Genomic DNA, 22,191 nt, shown 5'->3' on the forward strand with positions numbered 1-22,191 from the left:
TCCACATCAACACCAACATTTATTGTTACTTGTAGTTTTGATAATTGCCATTCTAACTGGAGTGAGATGCAATCTCAGTGTAGTTTTAATCTGCATTTGTTGAGTTGCGAGAGATGTTCAACATTTTTTCATTTTTGTTGGCCATTCCTATTTTTTCTTCTGTGAAATATCTATTAGTTCCTGTGCCCATTTATTGAGTTTTTTGCTTTTTTGGTATTAAGTTTTTTTAAGTTCTTTGTATATCCTGGAGATTAATGCTCTGAAGTACAGGTGGCTAAGATTTTCTCTGATTCTGTAGGCTATATATATCTTTATATTCTTGATAGCTTCCTTTGCTGTGAAAAAGATTTTTAGTTTGATACCATACATTTACTGATTCTTGATTTTACTTCTTGCACTTTAGGATCTTATTGAGGAATTCGGTTCCTAAGCTGACATGATGGAGAGTTGGGCCTACTTTTTCTTCTAGTAGGCACAGGGTCTCTGGTCTAATGCCTAGGTCTTTGATCCACTTTGAGTTGAGTTTTGATGCACATTCATTTTTATATACATTAATTCTTCTTAATAAAAAGAAATCTAGTCAGCCTACTGGAAGAAATAGGCAAAAATTTCCATCCACTGAATTCCTCTTGCCTACTCTTCCCTTCTTTGTAAAGCTTGTTCTACAACACTTAATTTGAACTTTCACCCTTTGAAGTTGGCCCACTTATCTAGTCATTTAAATTCTCCCATATACTTTATAATTAATGTATTCAATAAACATAAGGGGGTTTAGGTTGATGCTGGGAATTTAAAAATGAACATGACTCAGTCAAGTGGAAGAAATATGAGAACTGAAAAGAATGATGAGCTTATGGGAAAAGAGCCTCGGACATGGGATGGATAAGTAAATGATTTTAGGGAAGAGAAGGAAGTGTGTTCTGACAGAGGGAAGGTATGTACAAGGAAAGGGGTGTCTTTGGGAGACATGAGAATTAAGCTGACTGAAGGGCATGTCTCAGGAGCAAGATAGAGGGGCAGAGGCTGGAGAAGGCATTTGGGCCCAAGTGGAATGAGTCACCTGTGCCAGGATGAGCGTTTGAACTGTGCTCTGTGGGTACCGGGGAACCACTGCTTTAAAGAATTTTTTTTTTTTCCTTTGCATACAGGGTTATAATTTAGAATTGGAACCATGTTTTAGAAAGATGGTTTCAAGAGCCCCCTGTGGGGACATCAACAGGAAAGAAGCCATTAAGGAGGGAGGGTTCCATTTGCCTGGACTTGCCATTATCCACAAGAAAAGGATTTTTTTCTTAGCTTTTTAAAAAAAAATTACTTTAATAAGTACTGTTTATTTATTTATTAATTAGGGTCAATGAGAATGATATGTTGTCTCTGGTCGCTACTGAGTATTCCTTTGTTGTTTAATAATCGAGAGAGAAAGGAGTTATATAGAATACCTGGGTTGCTATGGTAGGGAGGGGTCTCTCTCCATTAATTTCTGCTTTCTCCTGAAACCCTCCCTAATTTGAGGGGTGAGATGAGAAGTAATCTGTTGACCTCCCTGAGCTTGTGCAATAGGAATATATTACATTTGATTTAATTAATATAACTCAACAGTTACTTAATGAGCCCTTTTGTGATCCTTGCACTGTGCTATGATAAGAGGAAAAAACAGTCTCTACACTTAAGGGCACATACCAGACACTGAAAGGGAATATAGATATTTTAATTTTGGCTCATAAAACTTGCTTATGATATGTTAGCTTCATGAACAAAACTCCTTGAGAAATAAAGGAGTGACAGCTGACGAGGTTACTGTGGGAATTAGCCACAGAAAAAGGGAAATATTACGTGTAAATGAAATAAAATGTCAGTCTTAGCTTTATTACTGAGCAAACCCTGCATTCCTGCCGGCGTTTTGGAGATCTGCAGAACGCGCAGCCCTCGCAGTTCAGGAGCTGAGAGTTGCCCTAAGCTTCAGACTTCTGTAATCTGTCTGAATCCAGCGGAGTTTTTGTGTAGCTAGGCCTGGCTGGGGGACAAGCGAGGTCCCCCGCGAGTCTGCGATTGCTCCGGCGGGTATACTCGGCGGTTTACGGTAGTGGGCGGGCCCCAAATCCCCATGTGGTCCCGACATCATTGACATGGCGGAATCCCCCATCAAACCCTCCTAGTAGTTATTTGAGCAGCGGCGGCGGCCGGAGGAGGAGGAGGAGAGCGGCGGCGGCGGCGGCGGGAGCGGCGAAGGGGGCGGCAGGGATTCTCCGGGCTGCCGACTGGGAAGGCGTGGGCGACCCAGGGTGTGCGCGCTCGGAGCCCCGCGTTTCAGCCGGAGGGAAGGTAAGGCGTGCAGGAGCCGGGGGTTGGAGGGGACGGGGACCCTCGTTCAGCCGCCGGTCCCTGCGCGTTGGAAAGCCCCAGGCTGCACGCCGAGCCCGCCGAAGTACGTCCCTGGCCCGTGAGTGCTTCGGGCTTCCCGGTGAAAACTTGGCGCCACAGTGCCGAGGCACTCCTCGCTCTCGGGGGTACCCGGGAACACCGGACTGGCGAGGGGGCGGCCCCTCCTGTCCCCCACTGCTTGCTGAGGTTTGGAGGAAGGAAAAAAAAGGACAGAGTCCTCTTAATGGGGGGAAAAAAAAAGAAAAGAAAGAAAGAAATCTGGGCTTACCCCCACCCCCTGGCCTTCCCAGCAGATTTTGTCCGAGGAATCCGCTCCCCCTCCCGGAATCTCCGCGGCAGGAACGCTGCCCGGGAGGGGGAGGGCGGGCGGCGAGGCCGAGGAATCTTCGACGTGTCACTTTCTGAGGCTGTAGATTTCCATATGGTGGAGGGAGGGGGGCGTGCGTGCGAAGTGGGGCTGGAAGTTGGGGCCTCCTCTGCGCCCGGCGGGGCGGGGGCGGGCCGGGGCCGCCGACCCGGGGATGCTCGGGGAGGGTCCCAAACCCTTGCGGGCCAGACCCGTAGCCCCGGCGCCGCCCGGGCCCCCCGCCCCCGCCCGTCCTCTCCGGGACACTCCCCGCCTAGCCGCTGGCCACCTCCGCGCGCGCCACGTCCTCCCTCCCTGTCCTGCCCCCCGGGCTCCCCCCGGGCTGGGGGCGGTAACCGGCGGCCGCGGCCGGACTTGGCGAGCCAGGCGGCTGAAAGCTCGGGAGGGGAGCGGGGCGCGGCGGGAAGGAGCGGGCGACCCGGTGTGTGGGCCAGCGGAGCTCCGGTCAGTCGGTCACCCCGAGGGGCGCCCCGCACGGGGGTGGGGCGGACGGGCGGGCGGAATCCGCGCCCGGAGGCGGCCGGGAGGGGCCGGGCAGGCGGGCGGGCCGGGGCCGCGCGGACCGTCTGGTGCCCGGGGCGGGCGGGGGCCGGCCGGCGTGGGAAGGGCCTGTCAGTCCCGGCGGAAAGTGGAGCCTCGGGCCGTGCCCGCGAACTTTCCTACAGGTTGGGGTCCGGCGCCCGGTGGGAGCTCGGGGACCTGGCCAGTGTCCCAGGAGACCGGGCTGGGCCGCCCGGCGGCGCCGTTGGCGGGGAGGCTTCCAGGAGTGCGCGGTTGGAGTTGGAGATTTTCGAATCCCAGTTCCCACCCTGCCGTCCCAGACGAAGGAAAGCAATGGCATTTTATCCAGACAGTGCCGATTGCAGACTTCCTTAAAAGTTACAACTTTTTATTTTCTTTTCTCTTTAGCCCAGCATTTTCTTTAAACAAAATGTAGAATTTGGCTGCGATGGGCTGAAGCTGGGGCCAAAAATGCACACGTTTATCTCACCATCCCGGTTGGTTTCTAGTCTCCCTCCCCCTTCCCTCCCAGGCTTAATCATATTTTGGAACGGGTGAGGTCTTTTGTTGGGTGGGCACCCCCTGATTGCTTGTCTGTTTATTTTTTAATGTGCAACTAATTTGATTTGAATTTCCTCCAGTTACCAGGCCTTGTTAGGGAAAGCTAAGGGAGAAGAAATATGCCACTTTTCTTCTTTTCTTTTTTTATAAATGTGGCAAGAGGTGGGGCATTAGGAAAGGGGAGGCACGGTGGTTGTGGGCAAAGAGTCAGAAGGAGCAGACAGACCCGGAAGAAAAGGAATCTGTTCTGGAATAACACTTTTTTTTTTTTTTTTTTTTTTTTTTAAGGCTTCAGGCCTTGGGCAAAATCAGAACTGCTCTGTTCTGATTTCTGCTGTTGGAATTGTGCCTTCACCCCCAAGTTAAAGCTGTGACCCTGAGGGCTTGGGCAGATAGCAGCCTGGCCCTGGTTCTGCCTCTTGTAGGGGGCCCTTGGTTCCCCCTCATTGGAGGCTGACTCTCTGGATTTAGCGTTCTGTAAATTTCCTGGCTCCCAGGGAGCAGCTGTTAACGAGGGTAAAGTCTCTGGGCATGTTTCTGGCCCTGCAGGAGGACCTCACCAGTGAGGGTACAATTCTCACTTTGTTTAGACACCAGTGGGGCACCCACAGGCTGGCTAAGAGTGAGGTATATCTGGTAAAAAAAAATGCTGCCTTTGTAAAATGGTTTTTAAGGTGTTTTTGTTTAAATGCTTTTAGGAGAAAAAAATTCATCTGTAAAGATAGTGTTCATTTAAAAGAAATGGTGAAACTGCAGGATCTCACGGAATAGGGGGTTATAGCTTCTAATTACAGTATATACAATTTCAGAAAGATATTCCGGTAATCTTTTAAGACAGACTTTATAAATAGCTCACATCAGAGTGTGGGCTATATTGGAGAGCCAGTCTTCTGGGGTTTCTGGAAGAATGTTTGGGATCTGTTAGGAACTCTAGGAGCCTAGGTAGTAGTTTACTCAGGAGTTTATTCCTCTTTTGCTCAACACTTCATTTAATGTGGCAGCATTTGATAGGGTCCTGAGAAAGTGACAAGAAGAATTTCCCAAACTTTTCAGTTTAGGAAAATGGAGCTTCCCATGGAAGGGAAGTGACTATTTCAGGCTCATGGTCATTGTCCAAAGTCCATTTTAGGGTTATATTAATACCTGTTCTTTCTTGGGCAAAAATGTGGGCTGAGTACTATTTCTTGAGCTTTTAATATATTATCTCATTAAAATTCTCATAATAATCTTTCAATTTAGGTGTTGTTAAGTTTATATTTTATGAACAAGGGCATTGAGATTCACAGAAGTTAATTAACTTGCTTGAGATCATTTTGTTACCAACAACTCTCCAATGTCCCATAAAATTTTCTTCAGTGATGGAAATGATTCTGTCTGTGCTGTCCAGTATACCAACCATGAGGTGTGTGCAACTGAGTGAGATGTGGCTGTTGTGACTGAGGAATTGCCTTTAAACTTTATTTACTTTTAATAATTTTAAACTTAAATTCCAATTATGGCTAGTTACCATGTTGGACAGTGAAACAGAAATTTTGACTCCCGTATCTGTTTAATTGGTCACACTGTCTTTTGAATTTCCTAGTTCGATTTTCTTCTACACTACTAGAAGATGCTTTAGATCCAGTCCTTAAATGGAATTTAAAGGCGTATTTATCGATCTCTCAACTTTGCTTTCACAAGTAAAGTAGGTAAAATAAGCACATTGTTGTTATTATTTGAGGTTCTAGGTAATAGAATCCAGGGCTTTGCATATACTAGTCAAGTACTCTACCACTGACCTATCCCTTCAGCTCTTATTGTTATTTTCAACTACTTACATTTGACAATAAAGGAATAATAACATTTATGTCCCCTTACATTTGACAATAATAAGGGAATATAAATAGGAGGCAAAGTGAAAAGGTCACTAGTACTTGAAAAATAATTATCCCTTCAAACCTGTGTTTTTCTTGTTCATTGGGCAGTTCTTTTCAAATGACTTCAAAAGTGCCAGGCAAACTGTTCCCTTTTTCTATGTAGTTGAAAAATTAATTTGAAGAATTCATATAATTATTTTATTATCTAAGTATAAAATTCAAATATCAAATACTAGATTCATCCGTGAATTGGAAGGAATATGTGTAAGATTAATACTAGAAAGATCCTTTTGATGGCAAATGGTCAAATGGTTTTCTGATTAATGGATTTAATTTCAATCTGTTGCACTTTTTAAATTTCATTTGGTAAAAGGAATTTCAAAGACTTTCTGATTTTGTCTGAAATAAATAAAACTTCTAGCCCATGTTAGAATAACCATTCATTTATCTGGGTTGGATTCCATCCATAAATATTCCATAACTTAATACTTTTTTTTTTCTCTTTTGCATGGCTCTTTTCAGGAAAAGACAAATAGGAGAAAGCAGTCTCTTTTTATAAGAGTTTTATTAAGAGTCAACGTCCATGTTCAGAATCAGTATATCTGAATCTGCTATACCTTCCACAGTATGGTACAGTCCATGGACATTTGCAGGTCATAGCCTTGACTCTACAGCATTCTGTGATCCTGAAAGCCTTATTTCAACAAATGAGCTTCAGATTGGTAAATGTTATATATATATATATTGCATTATTTCCTGCCCTTTGAAAATTATGAATTCAGCTACAGGTGAGGCATCAGTTAATGAAACTATTCAGATAACTGAACGGCTTCTTCATACCCATTCCTGGCCATTGGGAGTACTGTACTATTTTCAAAGAATCAGGATAAGAACCGTGTTATTCCGCTAGGATTATAGTGTCCTAGACAGTGTGACAAATATAGGTAACAAAATTTAACCTATGATATATTGTTGGATTTGTAGGACATCAGGGTGCTTAGTACAAATAAGAAATTTACTATAATCTTGAACATGTTGAAATGATGGACAAAGATTGAGGGCACACCTGAACATTAGTTGGAAATCAGAAAATCTAGTCTGTCAGGGAGTGACTTGTTTTTACTTGTGTCTCTGATAGGCTTTTGAAACCCTATTAGCCTGGCTTTCCTAATTTTAATGAAAGGAGAAAACATCTCATGCATACCTTTTCAAATGGTCATCACCAGGATTAATGATTCAATGTATTGAAAAGTGTTTGGGAAAGGATTATACAAACTCAATAATTCGTTATACTCCAAAGTTTGAAATAGCACTGGTCCTATGGTGTTGCTTTGCATGTTTTCAGAGACCTCAGAATTGTTCTTGGACAGTGAAAAATGAGAAAAAATTTTCTCCTTTGTAGCCAGTAAATAAATCTTCAGGCTTTTATCCATGCCCCCCTCCCCCCCATGGAATAGTTGATTTGTGACCCCTCAAAAGTTGTGCTGTATCTAAGTCATCTCATCTCCATGTTTTCTGGGAAGTTGACTTGTGGCTAGGCTAGCATTGCTGAAGTGCTTGGGCCCATCTGGCTTGATTCAGGGTCATCCAGATGCAGTCTCTTAGAGCAACTTCCCACATTGATTAAGGCCTAAGGTTTTAGTTCTTGTGTGTTATCTCAGCTATTATTTGAGCTTTCAACAATTATAGCTGAGTATGGAAAAGAATCATTTTCAGTGGAGGGAAATCTTTGCAACCTATGTGGGTTTCTACTTTGGAATCACAATTGCTTTTCTTCACGTTAATGAGATTAATCCATTAAACGAAAGATTTTCCTGGTATGATACTATTTTCAGGTGAACCTTAATTCTCATTCTTAGGTATTGAGACTACACTTTGGTGGTTGAGGCAAAACTTTGTTCTTCAGTTTATTCTGTCTTTGAATCTAGTAAAATTCTCATAAGCCTATGTTTATTATTTTTTCTTAAAAGATACATTGTAGTATGGCATTACTTGTTTTCAAGAGGCTGAACATGGTTGAATTACTGTGGCCAGTCAGGTAGGTCTCTCTATATAAATTCAAGTGCAGGCTTTTGTGGGAAGTTGCTTCGGTGGTACTTGAGTGCTTTGCATCATCCAGCCAAGGAGAGGCCAGTCCCTGGCCATAGGCTTACCTGGCGGACAATTGTTTATTTTATATCAAGGGTCATTCCTTGGAGACCAAAACTGTGTGGCCTAGGGTTTGGGGGACAGGGAGGATAAATGTCAATCTGGCAAAATAGTGATCAGCCATCTACAAATGGGGGCATTTCTCAATTTTAAAATGGGTCTTTGACTCTTTCTTTCTTTGCCCCTAGTTGAGATATGCAAGTATAACATTCTGTAATTTCTGGATGGTAGTTTCAGTTCAGGCAGTGACCACTAAAATGTTTCGTTTCTATAATACCATTAAACCTCCTTGTCAGCTGTAAATCTCTGAGATGTGGGGGTAAATATTTGTGAGATGGTATTGAGCCAAAGGTAGCATTATTTGAGGTTCTAGTAGATATCATTTAAAATGTCCCGTGTTAAGTGATGTAGAGCTTAAACTGTAATTTTTATTCTATACACTTGTTATTGACTTAGAAGGCATTTATTGAGATCTGCACTAGATTCTTTCTTAGTGGAATATTTTTCTCTGCTCTCTCTCTCTTTTTTTTTTTTGGCAAAGGTAAGGCATTTTTCTATTTGCATGCAGAGGTATTTTGCTCATATTTTTGGAATGCTCTGTAGCAAACAGTGTCTATCATCTAACTCCTGGGGCAGGATGGTGGCAACTTTGGTCCTTGCTCTCTCGTGAAATTTGCGAAATACTAAAATTGGAGCCCCTTCAGTCTGTATTCAAAGCTAAATTTATACTAGAATTTAAGCTTCTAAATCATATTAAAATTTAAAAGTCCATTCTTGTTTTGACCCTGGAAGGAGTAATAAAAATTCTTATAAAAATAATCAGTAAGAAAAATTTACTTAAACCAAATTGATACAGTACTAACTCAAAATTATGAAAAGCTTTCTGTTGAAAATAATTGCCTAGAAAATGGTCTTTGTACATGAGCAAATGTAGTATGTTTGAGAAATAATTGAAGATTCTGAGATCCCAGAACATAAAATGATTTGATTTATTCATAAGTGACTTAGATTCTCCACAGCCTGTGAATGAGGGGGTCTCTATTAAAAACAACTCCATTGTCTGGATGTAACTAATTAGAAGTTTGCAATTATTCAGGCAAAGCTAAAGTAGAGTTTGCCTTCCTATTTTCTATGAAAAGGTTTTACTATAAATATCAGACATTTAAATAGATCACCAGAGAAATATTTATCTAATTAAGAGAACAGATCACTTTTAAGAACCTTGGGAAAATCAGTGTACTTAAAAGCAATGTAAAGAATGCAGTGTGGGCCTAGGCTGAGTCTGCTGCTGGACTTGTCCTAGAGATGCAGGAGATCCTGCACAGTAGGTCCTGTTTTTGGATACCTTGAAATAGATGTTGATTTACCACAGTGCTGTGTGTAGACTAAGAACAGTTTACCAGCCACATTTAGAGCTATATTACTTGCATGCAAAATAAGCCACAACATTCATCCCCTCCACCCCATCCAGAGGTTCTAGTTTGGAGTTTTTCGGTTGACATTTGTTTTCCTGCTTGTTCATTTCTCTTTATTACTTTTAAGTACTTGATGGCAGATTGGTAAGAGCAGGTGTTCAAGGTTTAAGAACATCCTTATTGCTTTTAGTAGCCCATCTCCTTCTGCCTCTGCCTTTGGGCAGAATTGTGAAAAGTCCTGATGTATTTAGATAAGCTAATGACACATCCTCTTCTTTTTGCTAGAACCAAGACCATCCTGGACAGCTTAGTGGTAGGTACTGTATGAACTTAGTGGTAATAATGAGTAAATTTCTTTAAAAATATCTCTGTGTATTTTACATTTTATACCCACTTACTCAGACATGAGATTTTCTAGTATGTTACTATTTAGTGATTAGATTTAGTAAATTTTTATAGTACATATTTAAAGTGTAGCTTGCTTCATATTTTTTAAGATCATATGTGCCATTTTCTCTGATATATTTAAACTCTTTTGGGAGACCAGGGATGTATGTTAACTCTGGTAGAATACTTGTGACACCCTGGGTTTGATTAAAAACCCATTCTGTATCTTTTATTGCTTAAATCATTTAAGAGGAAAATAATAAAATTATTTAGATATTGCTGTTCTGGATATTCCTGTCATGTTTTTTCTTATCTGAGGAAAAATAATTCTGATTAAGAGTAACAATATTCCATTTTTAAGGGGGTATGGTTTAGTGGTAGAGCAGTTAGTTGCCTAGCGTGTGCAAGGCTCCGGTTTGGTCCCCATCACCACCAAAACAAACAAACAAACAAGCAAACAAAAAACCGAAAACCTCTTAAGAGTAACAGTAACAGAGATAAGTATTATTCTGAATTAGTGAATCAGACAATACTTAAAAAAATACATTAAACGGAACCTCTTGTGTATTGCTGTGGGAATGTAAAATATACGGATGCTGTGGAAAATAGTTTGTGGTCCATTAAAAATTCAAACTGAGTTATCATATGATCCACAATTCTATTCCTAGGTATATACCCAAAGAAAGCAAAGATTCAGACACTTGTACACCATTGTTTATAGTGGCACTAATCACATTTGCCAAAAGGCTATCCATCAGCAGATGAATGAAAAAACAAAATATGGTAAATAGTTACAAGAGAATGTTATTCAACCATGAAAAGGAATGAAGTTCCAATACATAATACAACATGAGTGAACCTTGGGCTAAGGGGGAAAGTGGGGACTGAGAGAGACAGTGCTTAATAGGTACAGTGTTTCTTTTTGGAATTTTGAAAAAGTTCTGAAAGTCAGGAGTGATGATGGTTGCACAGCATTGTCAATGTTATGTAATCCCTTGAAATTGTATGCTTAAAATGGTTAAAATGTGAAATTGTTGTGTATTATTTTATGCAAATAAAAATGTAAAAAAATTGAAGATTTATTCTGCACAATCTCTGTTTGCCTCTTTTTGCCCCCCCCCCCCCCACTCCAAGTAGGTATGTGTTAGATAGTCTTTTTGTTTTTCTTCTTCATCCTTCTGTTGTAGTGTAAGGGAAGATTCCCCTAGGTCATTTAAAAAAAATTTTTTTTTTGAGATGAGAGAGTTTCTGTATTTTATAACTGACTTGAAGTTAAGAGGAAACAGTTTAAAAGTGGTAGATCTCTGGAGGAGGAAAAAAGCATTTTGCTATTTAGATGAATTAAGTAGTTTATTACTATCCATGAACATGTAAGCATACACAGGTAATCTCTCTTGAGACACACGTTGAGCCATCTCGGAATTGGAAAGTAGATGTACAGTTGGACCTGTCATATTTTCTAACTTTTCAGCAGTTCATTCACTTTTTTTTTTAAGCTGAGGATTGAACCCAGGGGTCTTAACCACTGAGCCATACACCCCCAGTCCTTTTTATATTTTATTTAGAGACAGGGTCTTGGTGAGTTACTTAAGGCTTCACTAAATTGCTGAGGCTGGCTTTGAACTCAAGATCCTCCTGCCTCAGTCTACTGAGCCACTGGGATTATAGGAGTGTACAACCATGCCTGGCTACATTCACTTTTGTCATTTCCACCTGGAGAAATGATCTAGTCTGTATTCATGTTGGAATACATTATGTGCTAAAATTCTTTAGTTCTTTAGACAGTAAAACCAAGGTAGGAAGGGGATACTGAAAGAAAGCATGTATTCTGTTTTATTTATCTGAACTTGTCTAAGGGCATGTAATAATTGCATGGTTATTGCTCTTGAGTGTTGATTACTTTTTAATTTTTTTAGCTTCTGAGGTATTTGATACTGAGTTTAATTAGAGCACTCATCAAAAGATGGAAAGATTTTCATTAAGTGATGGGATATAGAATTTAAACATAACATGTGAACTACAATTAGGGAATAATGAAAATATCAGATACAAATTCTAATGGAAAGATTTACATACATATACAAAGAAGTTACAGAGAAAATTGTATGCCATGCACTATATAAAGTATTTGCCATTCGTTCTTGAACTTTTGGAAAACATTGTGGAGTTGCAAGGGTGTGATAGGTATGTGTGTGTGTACTCTCTGGTTATATTTTCTTTTGCATATAATTTTGTGTATATAGTATACTCCATGTATTTAAATACATTTTTAAAAAATATATTTTTAGTTGTCGATGGACCTTTATCTTTTTTATTTTTTATATAAGGTGCTGAGAATCGAACCCAGTGCCTCACACATGCTAGGCAAGTGCTGTACCACTGAGCCACAACCCAGGTGCTTTAAATACACACACACACACACACACACACACTCTCTCACAATAAATGGTTTGATATAACTCCATTAAATGAACATTCATACCATAGCTGGTCATTTTTGTGCCTCCACATATCCCTGGAAGTAGGATTGTTATTGGTTGATATCAAAAGGTACTGAGATTTATGGTCCCCTTATATCAAGGAACAATGTGAAGAATTATTCCATTGTTTTTACAGAAAAATAGTTATTAGTTTTGGCCTACACAAAATAAAATAATGTCCCATTCTTATTATGTTCTGGAGTTATTGTTTTATGTAATTTATCATTTTCTTAAATTTCTTCTAGTACTTTACAAGTATTTTTCAGAATATTTGTCCTTTTCGACATGGTCCGATTGTCTCCTTTTCTCTCTTGAATGTAGTGACGATTAGTGTTTTAACTTAGGGTTTTCCATGTTCATTTGATGGCTGGATGGCAGGATTCCCGGGTTGAATTTAAACTGAGTTACTCCTCAGGCACTTAGTCAGGATGTCTTCTGCAGAGTTGATCTCTTTGAAGCCTGGGCCATGTTACAGACACTTTTGTGTTTCCACAGTTTTCTTGAAGTTATTATTTTTTTCTATTTAATTAAATAAAAGGGAACTATTTAATTAAATAAAACAAAGACATGAGTCACCCTCAGTGGAAAGCTAGCTTTCATTTATCGCTATTTAAACAAAACAAACATGAAAGTTCTCTAGAGAGAATATGGACTTTTTAATGTCTCTGAATGCTTATTGATTTAGAAAATTTGAGCAAGTACCCTATTTCTGTTCTCTAAAAACATGGCTCTCAATTATATATCTTTTGCTTGTTTATTTAAGGCCAGCCCAGGAATTATAAATTAAGGTTTTTTTAAAATATTTATTTTTTAGTTCTAGGTGGACACAATATCTTTATTTTGTTTTTATGTGGTGCTGAGAATTGAACCCAGTGCCTCACGCGTGCTAGGCGAGCATGCTACCACTTGAGTCACATCCCCAGCCCAAGGATATTTTTTAAAGGTAACTTTTCAGAGATTTGTGGTAGTTTTAAACAATCCCTTTATAATGAAATTCCAGAAGCTAGATACTAAGGGACAGAACCTCCTCTTCCCCCCCTCCAATGTGCCTTGCTAAGATGTCGGATGCCCAGCTGAGTTGATTCTGCTAGACTTTTGGTCAGAGTGGTATTTACTCCAAACTAAGTAAGCATTGGAGAAAGCATCAAATAACTTGCTCTGTAAAGAATTTCAGGAGAATGACCTCAGCTATTTGCAGGTAGAGTAAAAGCCTGTCAGATAAGAAAAGAAGCTCCTGGGGCATTACAGGGCTGTGCATTTGGGGTGGAAGGTGCATGGAGCTCTTATTCTTCAGGTCTGGAATGGGATCTGGCAATTGCTATTTTATCAAGTGTTTTAGTTGAATGATATGATTAGACAAGTTTGGGACAGTTAGACTTTGGGAGTTGGCCCTTTTTGTAATCTGTTCCTCTAAGGATTTTAATCTATTGACTGGAAAGAAGTAAGGTGAGATGAGTACCTAGGAGATCAGAGACCTCTAGTTAGGAATTAGGGAAGAATAGAGGGGTTCAATTATAGAACCCCTACTTAGGGATAGGGTGTGGGGTTAAAAGATGACCAGCTAAGGACAAGTTATATAAAAATGAAGACACTTGTGCACTATGCTTGTTAGATGAAAAGTCCAATGACAGAGACCAGCAATTTTCAAGCATCCACCATTTGCCAGGCACTTATGTAAATGTGTATTTCATCCATGTGTGTATTCCATATATAAAATAACTCTGGAAGGTAGATATTATTTGTTTCCATATAGGTGTTTCCAGTATCCATAGCAGAAGCTGGTATATACCAGGTGAATCAAAGATTGGATGACATGCTTAAAAATGTTAGAAATCTTGGCTGGACTGATGCTAGAACTTTTTTTAAGCAGTATCACACTACTTCTCAATAGATCACAGTAATGATCTTATTTGTATCTCCAGGCTTAGTGCAGTGTCTATATTTTTAGGGAGCCAAATATCAAGATCAAGTACTTGCTGAATGCATTCTGTGCGCTCACCCTATCTATTGCCCAGGAACCTGAAGTTTATTTGTGATACAATAATATTTTGGACGTCTCCCAAGAGGGAGATTTTCTTGGATTGTTTGCGGTAATAGCAATTTAAGCTTAGAATAAGAGAAACCAGAGAACAAGAGTATACTTCATAGAAAGTAATATATAAGAAACTCAATGTAGTGATTGGGAAAAATCTGAAATAGTTAAATTATAGTGGAGTTTTACCTTCTTCATGCACTTTAAAAACTATGAAAAAGAGTTCTTTAACTCAGTAGTAATACAGTTTTGTTCATCCTCAGTGTCTTAATTTGTGTAGAATAAGAGGTTATACCTATAATTTGCACCTGGAAAAGCAAATCCTATTCCTAATACCACCCTTTCTCTCCTTTTAAGGTTCATAGTGTGTAGTGGTTTGGGTTGTACCAACAGTAGCCAAAGGGCAGCCCAGAAATGACTAGAGGAGTCTCATCCCTGGCTATTGGGAGAGCAGCTCCTGCGGTTAATTAAAGGTGACCTCAGGATTCAGAAGCAGCCTGTGTTTTCCCAGGCGGCCCAGGCTAAACCTGGGCAGCTGGCAACCCTAAATGCTTCCTTTGTTAGAAATCATTTAGCTTTCTACTCCATCTTTAGAAAGTGAGTTCACTGAAGGTGAGTTAAGGACAGGGCTCTGAAGTGAGACCTGACTGGTTTCTTTCCTTGTGTTTGTGGGGAGTGGTGTGCACAAAGAGACCAAGTGAAGATGCAGTCCCTGAGGCTGTCTCACCTAAAAACAGCTCTTTGGTTCCTCATAGAAGTGTGCCTCAAGGTCCAGAAGGAGCTGGGGCAGTCTCTGCAGACTTCCTTTATACAGGTGAGGACTGAGAACCATTCTCTCTGGTTCTCTCCTGCCTTAGGAGGGAGGCTGTAAATGGTAACAGGTTGGTGAACAATAGGCAAAACCCCCACTTTGGCTACAGTTGAGATGGGAGTCCCTGTTTTAGTTTTCCTTGGTTCAGAGTGTCTTATTTGCTTATGTAAGCATATCTTCTCATAGTTAGCTTCTACTGTCACCACCTAAAGGTGGAGAAATAATTAATTTTGGAGTAAGGGACACCAAATTTTCCCTGTGTGTGCACTCTGTTTTGAGGAAATTATTACAATATTGAAAGTTATAAGTGTCTTAGTACGGAAATAAGCTCTTTTAAAAAAAATGCTCTGTGTGTGTGTGTTTCCCTTTTTTGTGGTGTTGGGGATTGAACCCAGAAGTTCTCTACCCTGAGTGATATCCCCAGCCCTTTTTGTTTTTTTATTTTGAGACAGAGACTGCTAAATTGCTGAGGTTGGCCTTGAACTTGCAATTTTCCTGCCTCAGCCTCCCAGGTTGCTGGGATTATAGGTGTTTGCACCTATAATCCAGCCCTTTGTTTTTGTTTTCTTGTTTTTTTAAAGGAGGGAGGAAATGTATAACAACTTTTAAGTCTTTTTATTTATTTTAAAATTTTTTTTGGTAGTTGTAGATGGACAGAAGGCCTTTATTTTATTTGTTTTTCTTTATGCAGTGCTGAGGATTGAACCCAGTGCCTGCTAGGCAAGCGCTTTGCCACTGAGCTACAACCCAGCCCCTAAATCTTATATTTTATTTTATACCTCATTTAAAAGTAGATATCTAAAGTTACCATTATATTTTATCACTAATGAAGAAACAAACAGGTTTATTTGATTTTTGGAAGTAATTTTAACCTTGTTATGTAATAATTGTTCTGAAGCTTTAACTAGATATTAATGATACCTGTGGCAGTCTAAATAATCTAAAAACATACTCTTGAACTTTTAGGGTTTGTTTTGTTAGATTCAATTTAAACATGGAAACAATGTCTCTGTTTCACCTTCCTGTTCTCATAAATTAGATCAGTGTTCTTAGGAGCTTATTCAAACCTATCAGGATGTAGTAATTGGCTAAAGATTGTTGAGGGTTCAAATAAATTTCTCTAATAGATTATTTTAGCTTCATTTTGGATCTCAAGTGTTTGTCATTGCTGTCTAGTCTTGCAAGTTGTACTTCCTTTCCTTTTTTTTTTTGAGTGGTGATAGGGATTGAATCTAAGGCCTTGTGTATCGAGGCAGGCACGCTACCAACTGAGCTATATCCCCAGGCCCCCTGTTCTTTGCCTTTTTGAGGAGTAGGGATAGGAGTGGTGAGCAGAGGGAGTAGGTTTGGGCTTGGGAAGGATGTGGCACCAATGAAGGTGAGTGAGTTTGTTCCTATTACATTTCACATGGGATGGCAAGTTTTCCAAATTCTAATTTCCACTGAGTCACTGATGAGTTCAGTAGAGGGACGATTCTGCCCTGTTGTCAGATGTTCTGCTTGGCAGATTAATGACAAACCTTTTTTTTTTTTTTTTTTAATATTTCTAACACAATTTTTTTTCCCCTCCAGTTCTGGGGATTGAACCCTGGGGTGCTCTGCCACTGAGTGACATCTCCCGCTCTTTTATTTTTTGAGGCAGGATCTCGCCAAATTGCCATGGCTGGCCTCAAACTTGTTATCCTCTTTCTCCAGCCACCACCCCTTGCAGATTGGTGTATTCCCCCCACCCCCCCAATAATTTTTTTTATGGTGCATTATAGTTGTACATGATAGTGGGATTCATTGTTATATATTCAAACATGCACACAATATAACAGTTTAATTTGGCCTATATCAGATTGGTGTGTTTGTTTATCATCAGTAAGTTTCAATTCTACCGAAGAAATATCTTCCATAACATTTTCCATGGGAAAGTGTAGAATGATTTTCTAGAAAGTTTCACTGCAAGTTATGTCAGATTTTAAGTCTTTTTAGAGAAACCAATTTTCTTTGGTATTCTTTAGCCCTTGTCCATAAATAATAGCAGATTATTACATACAGTTTTCCTTTTTGGGGTGCAGGTGAAACTACTCACCTCGCTTGGAGTTAATATTTTTTTTTAAGAAGTAAATCCCTAAGTCATCTTTAGAGTGGGAGGACTAAGCCTAAGTGCTATGGAAACAGATCTGAGTTTGAGACTCTGTTGTGCAAATTTCCAACTGTGCTTCAGTTGCTCAATCTCTGTGTCTTCATCTGTAAAAAGAAATCGTTAGGACTGTTTAACTCATCATAGTGCTTTGAACAAGTGCTTATTATATTGCTTTACTGTGCCTATAGAGAGGTTTGTTAGGTATATATTTTTAAAAATATTTTTTAGTTGTAGATGGACACAATACCTTTATTTATTTATCTTTATGTAGTGCTGAGGATCAAACCCAGTACCTCACACGTACTGGGTGAGTGCTCTACCACTGAGCCACAACCCCAGCCCCAGATGTATTTCTTAATGGGATAATAATAATAATTTTTTAAAATCCCCAGTTATTTTTAAAGTATGTTTGAATATTATTTAACAGTTTTGTCTTGGTCTTGTTGTTGACTCCTTGAATGTCCTTGTTCAAGGGACTGCTTTGCATTTCATCCCTAAAGTCATTCTTTTTTTTTTTTTAAACTTTATTTCATTTTTTTTTAATGTGGTGCTGAGAATCGAACCCAGTGCCTCACCATGCTAGGCAAGCGCGCTACACTTGAGCCACATCCCCAGCCCACATCCCTAAAGTCATTCTTGAGCTGTTTATCTTAGTAAGGTAGTGTGGGCATAAAATGAAGTAATGTACACAAAAAGCACTTTGGGGGAAAAAAAGCATGTCTGAATCTCAAGTTGTACTTCGTTATGACAAGTGCTGTTTCTACCAATATTGTTCTTCCTCTCTGTCTCCTGAAAGAGAGGTTGTCCCTTCTTAAGTAGATATATGACAGCTCTGCTTCCTCTCCTAAGTCTAGGATCAAAGGAAGTTGTAATAAAGGAGAGTCACTCCCTCCCATTCCTTCTCCCTTTTTGTGGATGTTGTTCTAACTGTTTTTAAGAGAGATCAGGCCTTGACATTAGTGGGTGAAACCATGGGGCTCCCAGGACCTGCCTTTCATCTCTGGGTCACCACCTCAGAGGCGTTCTTCTCTGCAGTGGCGTCAGGAAGCCTCTGCAGGGAATTTGCTCAGCAGGTTAAGACCTGGAAGAATTGCTAGAAATCTTAACCACCTTTGTTGCTCATTGTTGTTTGGATGTTCATTTCTTTAAAATGACATAGACTGTTTGGCAGAGGTATCAATGAATAGAGTAGTTTTCTTGGCTTTAAGAGTGCCTAAACCTTGTCAACCTATTGTAAATTGGAAGCCTAGCTTCAAAAAAGGTAAAAGAGATAAGAAACAAAGCTGAGTTTCAGCTGGTTGTTTATTGGTAGGTTTATTCTGGACATAAACACAGTAGAATAGAAAGGATAATAGGGACTGGGGCCTATTTTGCTCCATGAGAGTGAATGAACCAGTTTTAGATTCTAACGCTGGACAAAAACAAACAAACAAAAAAGAAGTCCTAGACAGTCAATGCTGTGAAGGTCAGTTTCTTCAGAGCCCCACCTCAGTTCAAGCCTTGGGCCATGGCAATAATGGCAATCCTATTATTATTATTATTTTTTTTTTACAGAAGGCAGGAAGTGCTGTCTACACCCATTAGATTTGTTTCAGGGCCCCTCTCTGGAAATGAAGAAATTTAATTTTCTGACTTGCAGGGAGAAAAAAAAAATCATAGAGTGCTGCATACAGTTTGCTACTTGGACTGGAATAAGAAGAGTGTCTTTTTGAAAATTTGAAATTCTTAATCTCAATTAGGACATTTGGCTCTTAATTTCATTGAAATCATGAATGGATTTGTGGGCATATTAGGTGTGTGGACAGACTTATTGACTAATGTCAGAACTGCTCCAATTCTGGACTTTGTAACCACATATTTGCAAACTGCCCAGCTGTTCACATATCCCTCTGGTTGCTGGATACTTGGTTGAAGGAAGACTTTGTTAAGGTTTCTCAGATTAGTTTGCTTTTCAAATGTAGCATTCATGTTGAAGAAGATCTGTGTATTTATTAGAGCAGTCAATTGCTTTGTGGTTTCTATAGCAAGAGGAAAAAAGTTGATATTATAGGAATAGAAAAAAATGTGAACCTGTTCTTGTTGTAATTATATTACTTTCACAGTTAAATTTCCTAATCTTATGGTTAACTTGGTATCCACTACCACTTTTATGTGCTTTGTTTAAGAATGTAATCTTAAATTTCTTATTTTTTAAATCTGAGCAAGTTGATGTCCTTCATAATATATCTTTACTTCTTTTTTTATAAGCTGAAGATCTTTATTGCTATTTTGACATATTCTTTGATTCATTGGAATGTTCTATTACAGAAGCCTCATCTGGCAATTCATTCTTAGACACTCACTCAATATCTATCAGATATCTATATTTCCCCATGATATACATTAGGAGAGGAGAGTCTTCAGGTTACAGGGACTTGTTTAAAATCATAGGTGGAGTCAGTATTAGAATCAGAACAGATGTTTCAGTCTTTGTGTCAAAAGGAGGTAATATAAATTAACCCATCTTAACGAATACTGAACAAAACCCCTTGCCCCTTTAAAGTCATAATTTCAATTTGCATCAGCTGCACACAAAGCACTTTCTCATTGCTTTCTGAAAAAATACATTGGAAAACTGAGAAGCTTCTGTTGTCGTCACAGGAAGGCAACTTTGAATGAAGGAAATTTTATGAACATTTTCTCTTTGTCTGAATTCCTAAAGCCTTTAGCAGTTGCCTGCAGTGGTGGTTTGCCTCTGTCTTTTTGCTTGGTTGTCATCAGTACCAACATTTTCCATTATGTCTGCTTTCCTCATTTATTTGTCACTATAACTACTTACAAGAAGCTTTATGTGGAATTATTGATTTTTTAAAATAACTAGTATTAATATTATAACTTACTTTTCATAGCATGGGATAATACATATTTGGGGGAACACTTTTTTTTCCAATTTTGTATTTCATTAATAAAATTATGGGGCTTTCTAGTGGCCTTTTCATAATAAGGGTCTGGACCCATAGACACTCTCAGTGTTTTTTTTTTTTTTTTTTTTTTTTTTTTATATAACTGTGAGATTAGCTCTCAGGACTCCTGATATCAGTTGTGTCCTTTAGCATGAGGTGTATGAAGCTAACGTATATACAGTTAAGTGCTTTGAAAAAGTCTTGATAGTCAAAGAGTGTTTGGGAGCCATATTTTTGATCTGAAAAATTACATTCTTTTTAAATACCAGGGACTGAACCCAGCAGCACTTAACCACTAAGCCACATCCACAGCCCTTTAAAAATTTTTTTTAAAATTTTGAAACAAGGTCTCTCTCACTAAGTTACTTAGGGCCTCACTAAGTTGCTGAGGCTGGCTTTGAACTTATGATTCTCTTGCCTCAGCCTCCCAAGCCACTGGGATTACAGGCATTTGCTACTGAGAAAATTATTTTCTTGACTGAGAACTGAGGTTTAAAAATGGTTCTATGGATTATTAGCTGACTAACTGGACTCTTGTAGACTGTCTGACCTATTTATTTGAAATGTATCTAGTACATTTAAGTTTTGCAAGAAATCAGGGCACAGACATATTAAGCATATTGTTTGCTTTTCTAAGTCAATAACGCAGTTTGTTTTGCAATGGAAAAGTAATCATTGAAAATAGTACACCTGATAGCCTATATAAACTCGCTTAACCTTTAGTATAATGGTATTTTTTTCCAGGATACTGACCGGATGATTACGTGTAAGGAAGTTTATCTATAGTCCAGTGAATTAAAACTTTTAGGCAAATAGAAGGCATGCATCACATGTATTTTGAGCTGTCCTTTTGAATTATTTGGTTAGTGGGAATCTTCATTTTGAAATGTTTCAAACCAATTTGACATCTTTCAACCTTTAGCTTTAGGAATACATATTTGAATTTTGCAAGAATGTGAAGATTTATCCAGTTAGTTAGTTAGTTCCTATTTGTGGTGAAGATCTTTGACCTTAATTGACTGGTGCTTATTAAATGCTTATTTTCTCGAAGAGTACTTATGTCATGAAGAGAGAGCCCCATAGTGAACAGTGAGTGGAGCCAGTTGACAGTGTTTTAGTGTTCTTTTAGGATTCAACAAGTCAATCTTGTTGTAATCCTCTGAATCAGTAATGAAACAGTAGATTTTAATTTAAAATTGTAGATTTGTCTTTTATATGTCAGTTCCTTTGCTCTAGGATGCCGATGGTGTTGGTGTATTCTCAGTTTGGTGGTGGTCGTCGTGGGTGGGTAGAGGGTAAGGCCTATCACATGCATTCCTCTGAATTCCCCAGGTCATAAGGCTGATTGCTCACTGCAAACCCTCTAGTGTGGCTCACTCCATACTTTTCATTTTCCCTTTAGAACTAAGAAGTAGAAGATGAGTTGCATGAACCAGTACCTGAAGCCTAGAGTATCCTTTTTTTTTTTTTTAATATTTATTTTTTAGTTCTTTGTTTGTATGTGGTGCTGAGGATCAAACCCGGGCTGCACGCATGCCAGGCGAGCGCGCTACCGCTTGAGCCACATCCCCAGCCCCATCCTAGAGTATCTTTAATAAAATCCCAATAATATTGATTTGAGTGCAACTTAAAGGTATAGCAAGAGAAGGAACAGGCTAATTCCCCTTTGTGTTATTTTCCCATAAAAATATAAGTTCCTTGAAGAGAGGTGTCATGTATTTATTGTATCCTTATTGTATTTGGCAAACAATTAGTGCTCAGTTAGTGTTTATTAAATGAATGACTTAATGAGGGAGTGAGACATGTTGTGTTGATATTTTGGGTGCTTGAACCCAAAGACCTAAATTTGATTTTAATTTTAAAGCTGTGTTCTATTTCTTTGAAGTATCTGAAAATTTCAACTAAAAGGAATAACTGAGATTCCTGAAAATATGTGTAGGTAGAAAGATTTTTAGTGTTCAGTCAAGGGTTATTGTATTTTAGGTAATAGAAGCCTTCTCAAACTGGCTTACTCAAGAGGGTTTGACTTGTTGGAGGAAATGAGGGTGGTGTTGCTGATCCTCCTGAACTGCTGAAACCAGCCCTGGGAAGTCACTGGGAGCCAGACTCCCATTCCTCCTTCCTCCCTCCCTTCCTTTCTCCCTCCCTTCCTTCCTTCCTTGATACTTCTCTTTCTAT

General features: G+C 39.3%; 1 protein-coding gene across 3 annotated transcripts in view; it reads left to right on the forward strand.

Annotated features, from left to right (window-relative positions):
• Positions 1-2,185: 2,185 nt before the first annotated feature.
• The window catches only part of Fndc3b (fibronectin type III domain containing 3B), a 334,288-nt gene continuing 314,282 nt past the window's right edge, over positions 2,186-22,191 (forward strand). For 2 of the 3 annotated variants that reach the window (XM_046422919.2, XM_046422923.2), the window contains exon 1: positions 2,186-2,322. The gene's annotated coding sequence lies outside the window, so the exon portion shown is untranslated. Of the gene's footprint in view, positions 2,323-3,070; positions 3,194-22,191 lie in introns of those variants that run through there. The other variant, XM_046422920.2, reaches the window with a different exon arrangement.

This window comes from Marmota monax, unplaced genomic scaffold (assembly GCF_021218885.2).
Source record: "Marmota monax isolate L192 unplaced genomic scaffold, Marmota_monax_Labrador192_F-V1.1 WCK01_AAM20220418_F8-fsc00110, whole genome shotgun sequence".
Classification (NCBI taxonomy): domain Eukaryota; kingdom Metazoa; phylum Chordata; class Mammalia; order Rodentia; family Sciuridae; genus Marmota; species Marmota monax.